The sequence below is a fragment of the Pundamilia nyererei genome, unplaced genomic scaffold (genome assembly GCF_000239375.1).
Source record: "Pundamilia nyererei isolate P.nyererei 1_Seehausen unplaced genomic scaffold, PunNye1.0 scaffold00124, whole genome shotgun sequence".
NCBI classification, from domain to species: Eukaryota; Metazoa; Chordata; class Actinopteri; order Cichliformes; family Cichlidae; genus Pundamilia; species Pundamilia nyererei.
Genome location: NW_005187525.1, coordinates 713,456 through 719,867, shown reverse-complemented (window position 1 = coordinate 719,867; position 6,412 = coordinate 713,456). Strand labels below are relative to the sequence as shown.

At 39.5% G+C, this 6,412-nt stretch overlaps 1 pseudogene; it reads right to left on the bottom strand.

Moving 5' to 3' along the window:
• The window catches only part of LOC102202710 (high choriolytic enzyme 1-like), a 9,583-nt pseudogene extending 6,873 nt beyond the window's left edge, over positions 1-2,710 (bottom strand).
• Between the last annotated feature and the right edge of the window lie 3,702 nt (positions 2,711-6,412).

Here is a 6,412-nt window from a genome sequence, read left to right as displayed (position 1 = left end):
TTGTACTTTGGGTTGTTTGAAATATTCTAAAAAAACATGATTATTGCTCTACTGTTGGTAAATGAACTGTCATTTATGTAGAAGTTTTTTTGTCATCCTGACCACTTAAAGATTTTTTCTGACTGTTGTTTCTGGCTGTTGTTTGTCATGTGACCCACCTGGGATGACGTTCTCTAGCAAGATGCGTACATGTTGGTCTCTGTCTGAACGCGTCTGTTCATGGTCGAAGCCCAGGGCATGGAGCACCTCGTGTTGGACTATCTGGTGGAAAACACAGCCCTGGCGTCTCAGTGACACTATCTGGCCACCCCCACGACGCCCAACAAAAGAGTAACACCTGAAAAAGAGCGGTAAATAAAATTTTTATGACAAACCAGTAAAACAGCTTCCTCACTCAGAACATCCTGCGTTAGATGAAAAGTTTGCCTGTAGAATTCAAGTATAAATGCCTACTTTGTGTTGGACTTACCCATCACGAGACTGAATGTCCAGAAAGTCTCTTTCTCTGCTCTGGGGCCTAAAGCTGACGCACGTGGCTGCTTCAAATGACCTCAGACCTTGCTCGATAACGTTACGTTCCCTGCGGGCTTCACAGAAAAACATGTATTGTGGTTCTAGTTTGTTGTGGCATTATATTCAACTAAGACTGAGCACAATGCTGCTACTCCTGAGCAACTGCTTACTACTTACACTGGCCTATAAATCAATCAAATCCATGTTACTGCCTCAAAATCAGCTGATGTTTTTGTACAACTTTAATGAATTTATAGAAAGCATAAAATATTCTTCATTATGTTGGCTTGAAGCTTGTAAAGATTGGTCATAACATTGAACCGCTCCCCCAGTATCTTTGATGTGGCATAGCTAACAGAAATTTTCAGGGTAAAATACATCTGTCCCATTTTGTCTACATATCCTAACTATAACTAACTTTGAGTGTTATTATATTGGGATATATCATAGGTTCAATAACAAGACACCCCCAGTGTAATGTCTGTGGCACTCTGGATGTTTTGTCAGGTAATTCCCTGGAGAAAACTTGTCAAACTTGCCAAAAAAAATAAATAATTTTTTTTTGATTGTGACACTGGAAGTAGGTGTAAATTTTATTTGTAGTTTCCTCTAACTAGTTCCTGCACTTTTGAATTAAAGAGCGCCTCTTGGGTTGGATTGAGCCAAAAGGCATTTTAGAACCGAGAAAACAGCAATTTTATCTGCAACATTAAGGTCTTCGAAATTGGGACTGAATATCTTGTATCAGTCTCCATGCTAAGCTTTGGCAAAGCTTTATATATAATTTTATATTACATCCATCTGATACAGATTGATGTATATTTAGGTTGTTTTTATATATCGGAGGAAATTTATGTGTAACTGACTAATTCGTTTTTTAATAAACTGTCCTTTTCAGTTTCCTTGGTAGTATTTTTAAACTCTTTGTATTCTCTGTACACAAAAACCTTTCTGTATGTCATTAAAATACTTGTTTAGTGTTTAGTCTTTTGACCAAACAGCTGTATTTGAAGCCCTGAGATGAGAACCCGTTGATTTCTCTTTGTATTTAGAGGACACTAAAATGTGGAATCTCAGAGGGAAAAGGTTTGGGAAGCAGCTTTGCCCACTAATGGAAAACAAACAAACCCTACAGACGGAGAAAATCATTCTAATAGTTTTCAGTTAAACCTGAAAAATTAGCAGAAAGCTCAATAAAAAGGAATGTTTCCATGTATCTAGACTTACAGTACTGGTTGGAGATTCGATAAGGTACAACAACTCTGCCATTGTTTTTAGGCCACAAACAGCCTCGAGCCGTACACGGATCAGCGTTCTGTAGACCTGTTGGCACTGCTATGTCTCCAAATATGACTAGAGGTTCATCCAAGTTCTTTCCTGTAAAGTATGGAAAGAAAAACATATTTTCTGTGTACTTTCGATGGTTTCATTAACACATCAACTCAGTTTTTAAGGTTAGCCCCTGGATGTTGTTACTAAAGCTGTTTATTTACTACTGATGAATAGAAACTGAAGTGAAGTTGAACATACCAAGATTAGCATTAGCCTTCTCCAGCAGTGTCGAGATACTGAAATCATCACCCTCAGTGTTGTTTCCTGTTCAATATGAAGCACATATGTTTGACTGTTCTATAAGGACAAGGTCACATGTTACAACATCACAAAGACATGTCAAGGAGTCAGGCAAATCCAATATGGACCAATTATAATAAATAAATAAATGAATACAAATCAACATGAATAAGAGCATATCTCACAGTGTGATGACATACAAGTGCTAAATGTAAAAAGTAGCAAAGTCTTACCGGAGTTTTCAACACTTTTTTTAAAAGGTGCCTGTAATAAGATAAAAGGGTTTATAAGGACTAGTATTTGATTTGTTTGCAAGTTCAAAAATGCTTGAAGATTAAAATTGCAAATTCCAATTTATACAATAAATTAATAAAATGAAAAACAGAAGTATTCTCTTTGTGTTCTTATGTTTTGTTTTGAAGAAAGCTTGTATTCCATTTTAACAAAATAAAACATCTTGGTCAAATCAGAGAGCACATCTACGTCTGCATACTTAACTACAACGCTTACCTCTATAACAAAAGTGTGGGCGAAGCACAAGAACACGCTGAGCACAGCCGCCTGGAGGATCATGGCTGGTTACTGAAGAAGAGCAGCCGACTGAGAAAATACCTGCTGAAAACACAAGTGTTCGGCTTATATAGTTAGAAAGGCCAGCTGAATTCTGTCCTAATATGGCATGCTGTTCAACCAGTACTCATTACTCAACTGAAAATGACAGTTGTTACTTAAACACGTCTGTTTCAACATATTATGAAATTAGACAAAAAGGCTGTTGCTGTCTTTATATTATGTCGCAGTCCAAATATTATAGTTACCATCAATGTATTTAAATCTGTCAAACATGATGGAGGAGTGTTATGGCACAGGCATGTATGTGCGGCTGTTAGTGGCACGGGGTCAGTGTTCACTGAAGATGTGGTTGCTGATAGAAGTTATAGGGTGAATTCTTAAGTTTACAGCCTTATACTCTGCTAACATTTAGCCAACTGCTTCAAAACTCTTCTAGTGACTAACCAGAGCATGCTGTTCATTTTCTGAAGATGAAATTGGAACAGCCCGAAGACAATCTCAGGACAAAAACCAACCTCCCAGGCTGCGGGTGAATGACCTAAATAAATATTTTAATAGGTTTGATCAAACGCCCACCACAGCATCGTCCCCCCTGCTGCAATCTCCTTCATCTTCAGGGACCGCCTGTCCTTCATCTCAGGACTTCACACCTCTCAGCTCCCAGCCATCACACCCACCCCCGGCTTCTGTGGACTCCAACATACACACCCCTCCCCCAAAATCCACTCTTTCTATCTCAGCACTTCAAGTGAGGAATGAGCTTCGCAAGATCAAGGTGCAGAAGGCTGCAGGTCCAGATGGCGTCAGCTCCAGGCTCCTGAGATGCTGTGCAGATGAACTGTGTGGCATCCTAGGATATCTGTTCAACCTGAGCCTGTCACTGGGGAAAGTACCACAGCTGTGGAAGACCTCCTGTGGTACCGGTACCAAAGACCTCCCGTCCCAAGGACCTCAGCAGCTACAGGCCGGTAGCCCTGACATCGCATCTGATGAAGACCCTCGAGAGGTTGGTTCTAAACCATCTGCGCTCCCTGGTGAGGTCTTCATTGGATCTGCTGCAGTTTGCTTACCAGCCTGGCATCGGGGTGGAGGACGCCATCATCTTCCTCCTGCACCGAGCTCTGACTCACCTGGAGAAGCCTGGAAGCACTGTGAGGATCATGTTCTTTGATTTCTCCAGTGCTTTCAACACCATCCAGCCACGACTTCTGAGAGACAGGCTGGAGCTATCAGGAGTGGACCACCACATGTCCCAGTGGATACTGGACTACCTCACAGGACGTCCACAGTATGTGAACATCCAGGGAGTGGACATTGAGATAGTGGACTCTTATAGGTACCTGGGTGTTCACCTGAATAATAAACTGGACTGGAGCCACAACACTGATGCTCTTTACAGGAAGGGTCAGAGCAGACGCTACCTGCTGAGGTCATTTGGAGTCCAGGGAGCGCTTTTAAAGACCTTCTATGACTCTGTGGTGGCATCTGTCATTTTTTACAGTGTTGTATGTTGGAGCAGCAGTTTATCTGCAGCTGAGAGGAAGAGGTTGGATAAACTCATCAGGAAGGCCAGCTCTGTTCTGGGATGCACCCTGGACCCAGTGCAGGTGGTGGAGACAGAAGGACTCTGGCCAAAATAACATCTCTGATGGACAGAGTCTCCCAGCCCATGCATGTAGATGTTGCTGCAGAGCTGCTTCAGTGACAGACTGCTGCATCCTCGATGCATGAAGGAGCGTTTCTGCAGGTCCTTCCTCCCTGCAGCTGTCAGACTGCACGATCAGAACTGCTCCCAACAAACATAGATGTTTACATCTGCGCTGTAACTGCAATAAGTTAATTAACCGATTCGCAGTACAACCTGGTCTCATTTCAGAGACTGCCATTCCTAAACAGTCAACGCAAATGTTTTGTTAAACCCCTTAAATTAAAGTCTTTGCTTCAGTCACATCTTGATTGTTTAATTTAAACTACAAAGTGGTGATGTACTGAGGTATAAGTGCAAAAACTGCCCACTGATGAAATTCTTCTGAGGGCAAAACTTGCAAAAGCCAATTTTGTGTTTATATACTTCTCCAAATTGTGGGCACAATTGCATTGTGTCCTGTTTACACATAGTTTTGCAAAAGCAGAAGCAGTGAATATGAGAAAACAGCCATTGCATGCACTACGAATCAGTACACTCAAAAAAAAAAGATCCTTTGAATTAATTTAATTTTATCTTGCCACCATATTTCCATCTAAAATTTTAAGTTTGCTGCAGGTGTCTCGATTAAGTTCAATGAACATGGCATTAACATGGCACGCTCACCAGTTAAATTTCATTTGGTTATGTAGCTTTAATTTATTAACCTTTCATTGAGTCCAAATATTTGGTTTTAGAAAATCTGTCAAGATTTGTGTTAATTTACTGAGCATCAGTGAAAAATACATCAAAGCGAAAACTATATCAACTATTATGTACTTTGTGTCAGTGTCAGTCTTATTAAATGAATTATTAAACAGAAAACATGATGAATATCAATGTTGTTTCGATTATATTCCTTTACTTAGATATCAAAGTTTACCAAAGATAAAGTGCATTATTAATACATCCAAAGAAAAGTAACATTTCTTCTGCAATTGTCCAACATTGTTGTTCGAACTAGTTCTTCCTCTTTCAACCCATTTCTTCAGTTGCTGGTACACCCCACAAACCACAGAATTAACTAAGAGTCATTTTGTGCTGAGGATGTTCAGCACTGTCTTAGATTTGTATCGTTGTATGCTGGTAAAGCAACACTCCTGGCTGTTTCCATTACTGCTGTCTGTGGAGGGGTGAATTTAAGTGCTAAAAGGGGCGAATCAGGATTTGTTAACATGAATATTTCACAGTTCATGAGCACACAAAAACTAGAAAAATGTTGCGTTAGTAAAAGTCACCACATGTAGTATTTTACTCTCCGTTTGGAAAACTTTGTTGAAGCAACCAGTTAAAATCAATATTTGACTCAGTGTCCCACTAAATCTGTTTTAAGCAACACGTAAACGCTAATTTTATTTTTCCTTAACGTCTGCATCATTGCTATACTTTTTTGAATGTTATAAAAATCCCAAGTTAGCCACTTTTATACATAAGCATTTCACGCAGTACTGAAAAATGAAATACATTCATTTTTTACAGCCAATTAAAAAATACAGTTTAAAAATAACTGATGTTTTTATATTTTTTATAACATATTTAATATAAATTAAAAACTAAGACGCATAATTGGGTTTGTGAAATCCCATTTCTAAACCTTTAGATTAGCATTTGCAGCTTTGGTGTTTTGAGTCTGGCTGTAACTGCACACTCATTTGCTAAAATCTTGTTAATCACCTGTCATTAGCCAATGATATCCCAGATTATCCTGTTTTCTGCAACATTTTCTGCTGCACTTAATTTCAGTCCAAGGGATTCCTTCTGTTGAATCTATTAAAAATGCCAAAAATAACAGTTTGACAGCATAAAGTTGTATTTTTGCTCCAACAAAGAGCTTTTAGCTGAAAACCTGGTACATCTCAGTGTGCAGTGTGTTCTTAAAAAATCAGAGGAAACTGAACAAGTGGAGGATATATGTGCTATAGTTTACAGCAGATACTGTTCATCTGCTGTAAACTATCTACAGCAGATGAACAGTATCTCAAAGTCATGTCATTGCCCTTCAGCTGATCCATCGACTATTCACTGAAGCCTCATCAGAAATGGTCTCAGTGGAAGGGTGGCTATCAAGAA